Genomic DNA, 14,676 nt, shown 5'->3' on the forward strand with positions numbered 1-14,676 from the left:
AAAAAAAAAAAAAAAAAAAGAAAGGAAGAAAATTATTCTGTTACTAAATTCACTTCTTAGAATAACATGATTTATCTTTATTTTAAAAATTAAAAATTACATTTATTACCAACAGATATTAAGTGTCAACTCTGGTTTAAGATTTATTTCACTGCATATTTTAATATGTATTTAACTCACTAAATGAATCTATTTAAACTTCACATACAAAGACTATAAATTTTCCATTAAATTCTTGAGAGTGAAAATTTAAAATAAAAGTTCCCACTTTCTTCTTTCATTTAAGATTTCAGGTTCCTTAGCAGGAGGCCAGCATTTGGATATGGCTCTTATCACTTAAAATCTTATCACTTAAAATGTGTTTTAAGTGATCTTGCTTCACCTATCAGAGCTTTTGGCCTGGATTTTGTTTAGGCTGGAGAGCAACACAAATTAGAGAAGAAACTTTAGTAAAAACAGTGCTGCTTATAGAAATAGGGATTACAAACTAAGAGTACTTCTTACAGAAACAGAGATTACAAGCTAATGAAAGGAAGCTGAACTTTTTATTCAAAGTTCAGATACATGGGGACTCACATCTATGAGAATATGTAGCTTTTCTGTTACTCTCTGAAAATAGTTGAAGCTTAAGGATTCTAAATCCATGAGTCTTTAAATATTTTAAGTTTATGAGATTCTAAGTGAAGATACAAAGCAGCTTATTTTGAAAGCAACAGGGCTCATAGTCATATTTAAAAATAGAAATATATTCTAATGCCCGTTTTTTAAACAACTCAAATTTCAAAATGTGACAAAAAGTTTGAATTCTTAAAATAGTCTCACCTACATTGCTTCTATTGGTGTTAATACTACAACGTATTACACATATTACATGGTCGTTCAGTTATTTGCTACTTGTCAGAAGTTGGGTATCTTAAGCTATTAGTTTGGACACTTTCATGAACTATTTTAAATATACTTAATAAATTGAGTGAAAGTACTATAAATCAATGCTTTTCACTTTACCAAGCAACAAAATAGAAAAATGGTGCTTTCATTTCAATGTTCTGCTATCCAAAAGAGCTAAGTCACTGTAGAACTACTACCAATTGTTTCCCTGAGTGAGATTTCTATGAAGTATTTTATAAGAATTCAAAGTACAACAAATCTTCCTGATATAACAAATGTCCATGTAAACATCAAATTCTAACATATAAAGAATTCGCTGACAATGTTGTGACAATTTCCTTCTTTTGTGTGACTGCTTCAGTGGAGAGTCCGTGTGTCTGCATCTTAAAATTCAGGATGAATAAATTAAGAATAAATATGTGATTCAACTATATCCTGTACTTTTCATTAAAGAAGTCAGTGAGTGAGAAAGTCAAAATTAGGTTTTATCAGACAATCAGTCAACAAAATATGCCATGTTCTAAAAGTTTAATGCATAAGTTTCTGGATTTGATAACCATTATAATATACTTATCTACATAAATAGATATTATGTTTTGATGTTAACATGAATTTCTTATTTTGTATGTGTCTTTTCATGTAAGTTCCTAATCACATGGCCACTATTGTTCCTGCTCAGAAAACAGTAGCCTCTAACAAAAACATATCCTTTGGATAGGATTTTCTTTCATTACATGCTCTAACAATCCAACTTTAAGGCTATGCAAGGCTTCTAAGCACATTTGTAGCAAAATGGTAGACCTGTATTACTGAAAGATGATGACTCTTTATTTTTTGCAACAAACTGCCTGAATTCTCAGTTTTTTGGTACTTTTTTTTTCTCCTTTCCTAAAATTTTCTTCTTCTTGAGTCCCAAGTGTCTCTGTTACCTGATCTTAAAACTTGCCTAAAATCTACTTGAATCACACAAGATCTAGTTTCTTTGGCGGAAAATGATAACAAATAATTATTGCTGAATAGGATCTAGAAGCTGGTGCCTTTCATAATCCATATGGTCTATTTTTCTTTTTCTAGCTCAACTTCTAGATGTTTTTATTTATTTTTTAATTTAACTTTTATTTTATTTTTTTTGAGACAGGGTCTGGCTGTGTCACCCAGGCTGGAGTGCAGTGGCATGATCACGACTCACTGAAACCTCTACCTCCTAGGCTCAAGCAATCCTCCCTCCTGGGTAGCTAGGACAACAGGCATGCACCATCAAGCCCAGCTAATATTTTTCTATTTTTTTTGTAGAGACGGGGTTTTGCCATGTTGCCTAGGCTGGTCTCAGGGCTAAAGAAATCCACCTGCCTTGGCCTCTCAAAGTGCTGGGATTACAGGTGTGAGCCACTGTACCACCCCTTTAAATTCTCTCACTTGTTTCTCCTCTTGGTTTTGCTCTATGGAAAGACCAATTTGAAAGAGAATACCGAAGTTAGGAAATATTAATGATTTCTATGGACAGCAACACAAAAAGTGAGAGGTTATAGTGAAAACCATTAAAATAAATATACAAGAGGTCTGGGAAGAGGGTGTATAAGCATGGAGAGAGGCTGCTCAACAAAATATTTCCTCCCTTTACTCCTATTTTTCTAACCACAGTTTTCCTATGGCACCTTAAAAATCTCATTAAGTTTGTATAGCTTCAACCCAAAAGTCCAGACTGATCATATTTCCAAATATATATCATTAAAATCATATTAGTGATTAATTTTATTAATTTTGTCTTAATAATGATATATTTCTGTACAAAATGCTTTGGATTTTAGTTTTGATATTTTTGTGACCACTATGGTTTGACTGATAGTAACTACATATATTCTCCAAATAGAGAAATTAACAGCTGATAAAAATTTTCTAAGGCCTATGCAAGTATCTAAGCCTTAATGGAAGACTGGTACTAATATTTAATGATGACAGAAAACATAAATGCATTAGCATATGACTGATATGACTTTTGTGAAAGTTTCTATTTTTTCCTGCTATACCATTTGCAAGTGAATGTTCAAATGACTATTATGCACAAGTGGCAAGCTGGTTTCCTTATGCTGGTGGGTTAAAAAATATAAATGTATAAAGAAAAAGGGATTAAAAAACAGGTGGGGGAGGGGTTTCCTTCAAATGGATGGAAGCCATTCTTTTGAAAGAAAACTCCCCTCTTACCTTAGTCCTGGAGCTGGTTAGTTCTCCTCTGTCCTCCTCCTAGGGGAGAAATACCCAAAGTTAAACAAAAATAGAACATGGTCTTGTATTAAAGTCAAGTTCAGTTCTGGTCAACCCTTTCCTCAGGTCTCACAAGACACTATCAAATGTCTGATATACTGGGGCTTTCACTGAATTGAATTTAAAACCCATTTTAAGAATTAAGCCAAAGGGGAACGAACATTATCTGTGTAAGAGGAAAAAAATATTGTCTGCCCTTCAGTCTGTCTTGCCAGAGAGCTCTAATACCTTGAAATTGGCTTAGAGTAGAAGTTCACAGAAGGGCATTGCTTGGGTAATTTTTGTCAGCTGGAGTGAATAATGGAGGGTGCATCATGGTGAGCACCTGGAGTTTCTTAGGAAGAAGGGGTATGCTGGGGTGTTCTCAGCTCATCTCCCTGACCTTCTTTTGTTTTTTGAGAGTAAAATGATAGTGCTACAAGCAGCACCATGATTGAAGCAATACTAAATCTGATATGAACAATAATTATTGTGAAAATAAAAAAAGAATTAAATGGTCATTAGATGGGAGAGCTGGAAAAACATCTGGGAAATGGATATTATCCGACACTATGTGCTTGTATTTTTTCACAGTGGGAAATGGCAGGATGAATAAAGATGGGATTTTTTTTTTTTTTCTTAATTTGTCTCTAAGTAGGATTCCGTGACTTTGGAGAGAAACAAGGCAACATAGTGAGAGGCTCATGGACTTGGGACCTAGATAGTAATGGGCTCCAGTTCTACTTCTGTCACTCATCAGCTATTTAACCTGAGTTGCAGCAGCAGCATCTGTCCAGATGAAGATAAAAGCAACAACTACACAACTACAAGGAGTTAGGGGGATCAAGTTCCAGTATACATGGGTGTGGTACATAGTCGTTATTAAATTTTTTTTCCTTTTTATTGTTTTCATTTATGTAGTCTCTGATATAGTGTTTTCTTATTTGAATTACTTTATCTCTGTTGAGGCTACTGTCTAATTAACAGAGCTTAGAATCAGGTCCTAGTTACCCTTTGGCATAATTTCAGAGATGGTGGGTGATTGGCTCCCATAAAAAACAAATACCAGACAATTGATTGGATTCTGTGAGACATGAAGGAGAGTGGAGACCAAGAATGAGCCTGAACCCATACAAGATCATGTGCTATTGTTATTTAACTTTGGGTAACTTATTAAAATTCTTCATCAAGTAAAATGACATCAGGTGAGATAATGGATGTACTTTGGAACCGCAGTTTGTCAAAGTATATTCCAGAGACATAAAAATGAGGGATGTTGTAATCATTATTCTAACAGCCATTATGAAAATGTGCAGGGAAAAAACACTTTATGGCAGATTCTATGTTGTACAATGATATCTTGTCTCCATCTACTACTATTACCATTTATTTAGTGTTAGATTTATCCTGTGAACTTTAATCGTCTTAAAGTTTCATGATATAAATATGGCATGATGTAATTCCTCTAACTATAATATATGTGGGTTCCTTTGTGTTCTTCCTTGGTAATCTAACTTCATTCATTGTTTTAATAAATATTCTGAAACGGCTATTTTGACAAACCAGCCCNTGACATCAGGTGAGATAATGGATGTACTTTGGAACCGCAGTTTGTCAAAGTATATTCCAGAGACATAAAAATGAGGGATGTTGTAATCATTATTCTAACAGCCATTATGAAAATGTGCAGGGAAAAAACACTTTATGGCAGATTCTATGTTGTACAATGATATCTTGTCTCCATCTACTACTATTACCATTTATTTAGTGTTAGATTTATCCTGTGAACTTTAATCGTCTTAAAGTTTCATGATATAAATATGGCATGATGTAATTCCTCTAACTATAATATATGTGGGTTCCTTTGTGTTCTTCCTTGGTAATCTAACTTCATTCATTGTTTTTAATAAATATTCTGAAACGGCTATTTTGACAAACCAGCCCTTTTATCTATGAAACACTATAAATTCCTATATATATATATATATATAGAGAGAGAGAGAGAGAGAGAGAGAGAGGAATTTCCTGTTTTCTGAAACAAATACCTGCAGAGATGGTAAAGCTGTGCTTAAAATGGGGGGAAAAAGTAAATTGTATTGTATGAAACACCTATTTCATCCATGGTAGTCACTTATGTGACAGAGTTTTGAAGACGATATCTTTATATCTAGAAATGATCTGGGAATCTATGAATAAGAAAAACTATAGGTATACTGCCTGGATTGGGTAAAATTACAGTGGCTGTGAAGTCTTCATGCTTCAGGACATAAAGTGATTGCTATTTGTGATGAGGAGAAAAATGAAAAAAAATTAGGTAGTGCTGAAGTTGTTAGGGTTATTATGATGCCCTTAGTAATCACCTTCTCAGTTATTTCATATTGAAACACCAGGCTACCACATTATGTGGATCAATTTTTAAAATCATATCTAGATATGGAAATAGAAGTTTTGTTCTAAAAAAATCAAAACAAGTCCTTTTATAGGCCTGTGCTTCACTTTTGCTGTTTTATTCCCCCTTTTATATAATCCAATGAATTTTGTCAGATTTGTACCGTGCCAAACATTTGAAGTCAGCATACAATTTTCAATGTCTGTTTTAACAGGCATATAAGACCTGCATTTATTTCTAGCTATGTTGGTTCTTACAGAGGAGTGCTTTCCTTAAGTAGTTTTCCATTTCACAACGAAGACAGGCTGCAATAAAAGCAGCTATTTACTAAAGAAGTGACTTACTTAAATTCCAAAACAGCTGAACTTTTATAGAAGTTCTGAGAGTGAATTTTTTTCTCAGTCTTATTAAGTGTCTGCAACTTCAAAGAGGTATGAGAATTTTGTTGTTTTCCTTAAGAGGACCTAGGGTAATACTCAGAATTTCAGACTCTCAAAGTGGGAAGGAAATAGAGATGTCACATCATTGTTTCCTGTCCAAGAGATGTGAAAATCTCCTCTACTTTTACTTGAACAAGTCGGATGTCAGGGATCATAAGCCAATTTCCCCACATTTTTGGGAAGCAGTTTTAATTGTAAAATTTTTATGTTGACCTGAAAGGTACATAATTTTTTCAACTCAAGAGTTTATCTGGTTTTTAAAATAAGCTAAAATTTATGGAAGTTGAGCTCTGTGTGGATATTTTCACTATGCCTTGAATTTATGTGTTGCTAAAACTGCAGCATGAAAGCGTCACAAAAAACCGTTTAGTAAGTTTTCAGAGTGAATCTATGTTTATACTAAAATGTCCTTTTTTGTTCTTTTCTCCTAAGAGCAACGGAGATTGTCAGAAGATCTCATTTCTAGTCTTAGCTGTAGGACTGTGGGCAAGTCACGTAAGTCTATTATACAGTGCCTTCCTCTATAATAAAACGACATCATAAGAGGGTTTAACACAGCAAGTGAAAATATATGTGTATGTGGAAGTGGTTCAAAAACTATAATGCTGAACTGTACTATTATTGTTTCACTTAAATATGCTGCTTTGTAATTTTTGGTGTTTATATGAGCTAAATTTAAGCATAATCTTTTAAAAGTGGACAATTTGGAAAGAAAATTAAATGACATATTTAACTAATTCTATGGCTTATACAATATTATTACTGTATCACTTAGTAGAAAGCAACTCTTTTTTTTTTTTTTAGTCCTATGCCCTTTTTCCTCTGGGAGACAATGTGAAGTCAACTTTTCCTGGATCCTATACAATATGAAGTCAGCTTTTCCTGGATCCTATTCATTTCTATTTACCTCTGACTAGCTTCAAATATAAGCCAAAGGTTAGGGGACTGTCTTAGGACTCTCGATACATGGTTTCATTTTAAATTTACTCATACTTTTCAGAAAAAAAATTTACTTTTATGCTAAAGGCACTAGCAATGCAAAATAGCTATACTTGCTGATAATGCTTTTATGATTTCTTTTTGTGTGTGTGTGTGGTTCTAGCTGCAAATGTCTGAAAAGATGAGAATTTAGGGACTAGGACTCATGATGTCTTTTCTTAGTTACTAATAGGATTTTGGCCTGTTACTATTTCAAAAAGAAATATTCAGAAGCCGCATATCTATCAGGACCAAATACAAAACAATCACTCTTCTACAATAGCAGAGGCCCTGTTGGTAGCTTTTGCCAGTTTTTATATAGGCCTCTGTGTAGGGAAGCAACAATAGAAAGGGGGCGATATACTCTCATATTGCCTTTGAAAGTGGGAAGCTGTTTGTGTCACATTTGTTTGATTGACTGCAATTGAATTCTTATTCTGGCTAACTCCCAAATATTTAGCACTTAAAGAAAACTGATTGAATTTTAATATTTCTGTAAAATTTATCTGTGGGTCAACTTCTTCATTGAGTATCCCAGAATTAAAAAAAAAAATAAAGAAAGCTCAGTAAATCTAGTTTACTTCAACAGGATATAATATGACTTTGTGTGGTTGATGGTATTTAAAATGATAGTTTTCTCTAACACTTCAGTATTGTGTATGTTGAAAGGTGGAGTTAGATACTAGGGATGTTGTTGTGCCTTTAAATTTTCTTTGTTTTTGAATTGTGTGATGTTAAAGGTATGTATTAAAATGGCTTCGCAAACTTTTCAAAGTATATTTCATTCTGTGGACATCTGTTAACAAATATTTTAGATTTTCATAAATATGAAATTTGTCCATTTAAAAGAAACCACATTCAATCATAAAAGAGACTTTTGGATGCTAGGGAGGATAAACAATATTTTCACAATATTTCTAACTTCTGTGAATGTAAAAATTATTTACAAAATCTTCTCATAACTAACTTAATGCCTGTTTCTGAGAAGGCTCAGGACTAGGGTTAGATTTTTTGAAGACCTGAATGGCATTTTCAATTCAGATGTTGTCAGGTGGTGTATGATACTGTATATTTGTGTCAAATATCTCAGATGTATGTTATTTCATTTAGAAACAGAGTTAAATGATTATTTTGGAGAGGAACAAACATTAAAATAAATGAGCTACAGTTTTAATTTTAGTGAAATTAAAATGGAATATAATTCTAAACCAGAGTCATTGCTATTCTCCAGCTCATTCTAAATGACTGCCAAACTATTTTATCTTTTTTTTTTTATTAAATGAGAATCGTAAACTAGCCCCATAGTGATTGATGCTATCTTTAGAGACAAAAGGAAGCTAATGACACCTAAAGTTGTGGATGAGTGCTTTCCCATATGCTGTGCTGAAACAAAGGAGTACATTTTCAGTTTTGTAGAAAACCATTATTTACTGTGATGTACTAAGTAAATGTTTATCATTAGCATAAAACTGCATTAAAGCAGCATCATATAGAATTCTTCACTGAAAGGTAGATTATATATCCACAATAAAGTGAGCTATTTTTAGTATTGTATTATAGGCATTTTGGATTTTTATGGTAAACCTGATTACCATAACTCTCTCTAAAGTTCTGTGTTGTGTGCCTGCATGTGTTTGTCTAAAATATTCTCCACATGTCTACCTATTGCAAATATAAAGAGCCATTTCCTCCCTCTATTTTTTATTTTTATTTTTTTGAGATGGGGTCTTGCTCTGTTGCTCAGGCTGGAGTACAGTGGCGTGATCTTGTGTTGCCCAAGCTGGAGTGTAGTGGCGCGATCTCAGCTCACTGCAACCTCCACCTCCTGGATTCAAGTGATTTTCCTGCCTCAGCCTCCTGAGTAGCTGGGACTACAGGTGTGCCACCACACCTGGCTAATTTTTGTATTTTTTGTAGAGTCAGGGTTTCACCATGTTGCTCAAGCTGGTCTTGAACTCCTGACCTTAACTGATCCACCCTTCTCGGCCTCCCGAAGTGCTGGGATTACAAGGGTAAGCCACTGTACCTGGCCCCTTCCTCTATTCTTCAGTCCCTCCGTACTCTACCACCAGGCTCTCAGCTAACAGGGCCCTGGGATCATAAGGGGAGGAATCCACTGCAGTGTGATTATAATGCTTCCCTTCTTGGACTGTTCAGAGTTGTAAGAGTTAATGTAAGAGTTAAGGTCTCTCAGAAGAAGGTAACGGTTCCTCCCTCTGCTCAGCCTGTGCTGAGGCCACCTAGGGTGCCTTCTTCCTGGCACTCTTTCCTTTAGGAACATCAATCTAGAGAATAGAACCCAACACAAATGATGTGTGAACAACAACAACAATATAAATATGTCACTTGACTTCTGCTGCCGTTCTGAAGATAAATTGAGAACCACTCGTGAACTGAATGTAAGCCACTTTATAGAAGCCATGATCCTATAACCTGAGATCCTATAGTGGAGAGTAACTAATCTGACATATTTTCTTTAATAATTTAGTATAGACAGGGCTGAAGAGTGGCTTTGCTGCCATGGTCAGAATCTATTGTATGCACAGCAGAAACAAAACAATCTCTTTCTTGATGAATTTAAATATGGGTCCAGAGAATGCTTAGAGTGAGGAAATCAAGGCCAATTCAATAGAAAGGGAATAGCACGGAAGCTTCATGCATTCATATCTACTTTGGTTACTTCTAAGGGTGAGCAAGCGTTCCGCTTCACACGCTAACCCTATGCATACATTAATGCTTTACCTTTGATCTGAATATGCTATCATCTTTATATTCATAGGCTTTGTCTGTGAGACAATTGTGTGGGGCTCAAGAACAACAGATTGCAATTCTGGCTTTTAGAATTGTCGGAATTGAGAGCTAGCCTTCGCTTTCCCATTAAACTTCATAAGTAAACTGCCAAACATTTTGGTAGCAGGTTCATCTTGTCAAATTTGATCCCTTTTGAAGTGGTAGAAACTAAAATGGCCATAAATTACTCATTTTCTCAGGAAACTTACTAAAATACAACTTCTAAGTGTAGTGGTAAGGAGAGCAAAAGGCTAACCCTTGAATATAGAAACTTTTCAATTTGGTGTTGCCTACTCAGGCTGCTATAAAGTACCTCAAGAATGAACAACTTAAAACATACCTGATAAATTATCGGTTGGACCCCACTCAGGAGTCATTTGTTGAATTAACTGTCAAAAGATTGAGGGCAAATCATTTTAGCATTTTTTAAAAACTAATAGGAAGAATCACAAACATGTATAATGCCTTGTGAGTCTTAAAGAAATTTAGAAAAAAGGCAACCTTTGTTTCCTTCTTTATGAGGAGTTGTAATTTTAGTTATCTTTTAATTAAATAGGAAGGATTTAAATGAAAAAATTTAGAACTTAAAATGGCCCTGGTAAGTTTCATTTTTCCTAGTGTAGTGAACATCTGGAAAGAGAGGAATGAAGTATATAGATTCTACTGTGCAATGATTTTTCCCTGGGACACAAGTAGCATTGATACCTTCACCATGTGATGTCTTAGTTTGTAAATGCAAAATACTTGGTACACACAATAGCAGTATATTTAATAGCAAACTAGGTAGTTCTTTTAAGCATATTTCAGAAAAGATTTATGTGTGTTTGTGTGTGTGTATATGTTGAGAGATGCAAATGATTTTTGTTGTGTGTGTTTGTCTACTCCTTAGCCTGACAGACTGTATCTCAAAATATAATGGGATTAGAAAAAATAAGTTATCTATAGCATCTTTAAATATGGCACTAAAAATGAAGGGTATTCATAAGCAAATATATATCTCTTTTCATAATAGTTAAAATAAAAAAAATGTATTTGTGTACCAACCCACTGCAACTCATTTTCACAAGGCATGTTAAAAGTTTCTTCATTTGAGGCCAAATATACTCAGTACTCAGCTTTAGACTTCTGTACACTTAAGTTTTTCTAGTATCTACTTTAATACTAACAGTTGACTTGTTTCTAATACCAAAAAAAGACTAAAATAATATTCTCACATAACATATCCAGCAAACTCCTTTTTCCTAAACCTTCTAAGTACTTCATAAACCTTCTAAGTACTCCTGAACTAAAGTATATATCCCACAAATTTTATATGTGAAAGTTGCTCCTTAGGATACATTTTTCACACATGAATTTTCATACTAAGTTTAATACACCTGCCCTAGCAAATTCTCCAAAGTGGAAGAAACATAATTTGACCTACATAGAACTCTACTCATTCCAATGTAGATCTAGGCTAAGGCCAAGTGTCTTATGAGGCCAGTAGTTTTGTTCAATGCTGAAAGGAAAAGTCCAATGAGAGATGTGGTATTGTAATTCTCATGCTGAGTACTTCCTCCCCCTGCTGTGCTATTGCTGTGGGGCTCTGAGTTTCCTGTTGTAACCTAAGTGTGATGTGCTTGGTTTCAATGGATGGGTTCCGGTTGCCATGGGTTCCTGCAACTTGGCATTGCCAAGTACAACTGGGCCTCATTTTTTCCAGGTCTCACCCCTCCCCGATACAAGTTCTATTGGAACTGCTTTCCTTTAAAGCATCCCTTTTTTTTTTTCAGTGACAGAACATTTGTTTTACTTTAGACACAGTTCCACAAACATCTTTAGAGGAGGCAAAGTCTGAATGGGAATGACCACTGTTGAATAATAAAAGTATAGGTGACTAGAGTTTTTAACTTGGCTTCAAACATTAGGGTCAAGTATACAAATCGTTCTAAGGTCCAGAGGAAGTGTTCAGATATGACCCACCGCTTTGTTGTCTGGAGGTATTTACAGACACCAGACACTAGGAATATCTTTAAAAGGGATATTCTTATCTAACAGCTACTTAATAGTAAATCCATATCAACTGAATGATGGTTCACTCGAAAGAACCTTTAACAGGTTTATTTATTACAAAGTAAAATCAATAGTCTAGTAACCAGTTAGTATGGATACCGTGGCAAAGTTGATAGTATTTTGACAGTAATGTATGCAACTTTGTTGTGCCGTAAATACTATAGTATAGTAGATGTCTATACTATAATCAATTTGTATATTAAAATTGATAGTGTTGATAGTATTGAGAGTAGAGTCAAAATAAATGTACTTCCTCTTTCTTCTAAACTTTACATTCCATTGCAGTGCCATTGAAAGTGTATATTTTAAAACAACCTTTGGACATTTCTCAACCAGAGAAAGATTTTCACAATTGTTTTGGATTGCCAAGGGGACTGGGAAAGGGAGGAGAAAGAAAACCATGGCACTGATAGAAGTATAAATTGTACTGTGCATGTGAAAAAAAGATTCCAGATCAGTGTACCTGGCATTGTTCTGTCACTTGAGAATTGGAGAATCTATATCAAAATACAATAAACCAACAATTTCTGGCCATTGTTATTAGTAAGTGATAGATCAATGGTTTTAAACTTAATTGCTTTATGTCCAGCAAACACTAGTCTGAAATAAAGTCTTGGAACAGTAAAGAGCTCTGTAAATCATTCTCTACTGTAAAGACAGGTGCTAGTCATCAGTGCTGTGATATTTTTCAGTCCAGTTACAGATCTACTCTTTGCAATGATCCTTATTGCATTTGTTTTAAAGTCTGCATTAAAGACCCAGGTCCCAATTTTCAATTCTGATTATACATCAAACTCTCTCCTCTTTTCTGTGACATTTTTTTCTGAAGCACTTTAAACAGCAAGACCTGGAAATTTAAAACTCCCTAGACCAATGGAACATTACTAGTCATTTATCTGCATTCTCTGTTTAAATGTAAATAGGACAGATTACTGTTTTCTTTTGCTTAAAGTCTCACGTTGCCTAATGAATCTGAATAGCAGAGTTTGTGAGAAAGCCATTGTTAATGACAATGCAATACAAAAGTCTCACTACATCCAGAACTATTAACCTAAAGACCTGATTTTAAAAAGATAGATTGTATAGGAAAACAGACTTAAGTCTCTACGGAACTGAATAAGACAGAAAGGTTTCAAAGAATTTGATACAGGTATGTCCTCTTGACCTTGCTCTGATGAATACAATTATTTTGAATTTGCTTCTACAAACTAAATCATTTATACAGAAGATGACTATTAGTCCATCTCTGCATTAGTTTGTCTCATTTGAAACAGAAGAATCCTAGTCGGATAAGAATGAGAATTTAAGCCTGCTGAGTCTCCCGCTTAGATGGCTCAGGATGAGACAGAGAGGAGGTGGGGTGAGGTGCATGCTGGTCAGCCTTCAGTGCCCTTCCAGTGTTCTCAAAGGCAGGACAAAATTACTGTGGTTTTGGCATGCAGGAGCCAGCTTGCTCAGGAAATTGTGGCATATATAAAACAAAGTGCATAAACAAACTCTCCATCCAGGAAGCTTAATTTAACAATTGCCTCATTAACAAGGTCCAGGGAAGGACAGGAAAAGAGGGGGAAGCCAATGGGTGATTATTATACAGTTCTGGACAGATGAAGCCCTTCAGCTTTTCCCCAAACAATCCCTGTAGTGTGGATTTGACAAAGTGGCACATTTAAGAGGGAACTCTCTTGCCATTAATGGGAGTCAGGCGAACCCGTCACTGAAGGCCAAATTCAGTCCCTGAAGCTTGACTTTATCAGTAGACACAAGACAGAGGACAAGGCAGCTATATCCACAGAGAATTAATTAAGTGCAAGAGAGACAACCAGTGAATGTAATCAATAGTCTGCACACTGATCTACATATCAACCACCATTGCATTCTCCCCTCCTATTTTTAAAAAATTATTTACGCTAAGGTGCTCTCAAAACCATGCCTTCAACAGAGATTTCTTTACTACTTGGCCTCATTGAAATTACATATTCTTCATATTGCATCATACAAAACAAACCCTCAAAGATGAAACAACCTGATGCCAGTTTAAGTTTCTGAATGGTTGAAATTGTTTTTGGGTAGAATATATTACGGATAATTTATTTGTTTGGCTTTCTCCCTGCACATTTCTTCAGTTTCATATGGAATGTATGTTCCATACATGAAGCCTGACTTCAAAATTTCCAGTCCATAACCATATTTGTCTTTACTGGCTAGTTTTGTTTTATCTCTTTTAATATTGCACTTTTGTAACATACCATAAAACCCCTCACCTTGTAACATACCATAAAACCCCTCACTAATTATTACAGTGTTGCTTGCAAACACAATATATTGCTTTAACACAACCTTTTCCATTACTGATGTTTGTTTCTTATATCTCTCTCAACCCTTCCCAACCCAACACACATATCAAAGCACATTGCAGTTACCCTTTTGAAACCAATGAAAACAGTTATAATATTTATATTGCTTTCATTTGTACTAGGCAGCAGTGCAGGTCTCATTACCTTCACTTTTCAATGGCTTACCAGAGGCATCACTTTTTAAGATCAGGTTCTTGGTTAAGTCCTTTGGCAAAGATCCTGATTTCCTCTTGAATCTGTGCTTTGTATATATTTCTCCTAAGCAGCACTGAGACCAGAGTAATTTGTCGATCATCGCTTTTGATGGGATCCAGCCCCATTAATTCAACAGCAGCCTTTATTGCTTAAGGAAAAGAGGAAATTCTGCCTCCTGGACATAAACATGTGAATTTTCTATGTCCAGGACCAAAAGGATGAAAAGGGCAGATTTAACCAATATTTCCATAAGAATGAAAGTCTCACTTAATCCACACGTGTAATGGTTTGCTCATTTCAGGGGTCTATCTGTAAGCATTTTTGGAATGCCATTGGGTCTAATTTTACA

At 34.9% G+C, this 14,676-nt stretch overlaps 1 protein-coding gene across 3 annotated transcripts in view; it reads right to left on the reverse strand.

The window, feature by feature from the left end:
- Positions 1 to 14,676, reverse strand: part of GRIA4 (glutamate ionotropic receptor AMPA type subunit 4) — a 399,983-nt gene that overhangs the window by 42,490 nt on the left and 342,817 nt on the right. The gene's annotated exons all lie outside the window — the stretch shown is intronic.

The sequence above is a fragment of the Rhinopithecus bieti genome, unplaced genomic scaffold (genome assembly GCF_001698545.2).
Source record: "Rhinopithecus bieti isolate Rb0 unplaced genomic scaffold, ASM169854v2 scaffold_30927, whole genome shotgun sequence".
In the NCBI taxonomy this organism is placed as follows: domain Eukaryota; kingdom Metazoa; phylum Chordata; class Mammalia; order Primates; family Cercopithecidae; genus Rhinopithecus; species Rhinopithecus bieti.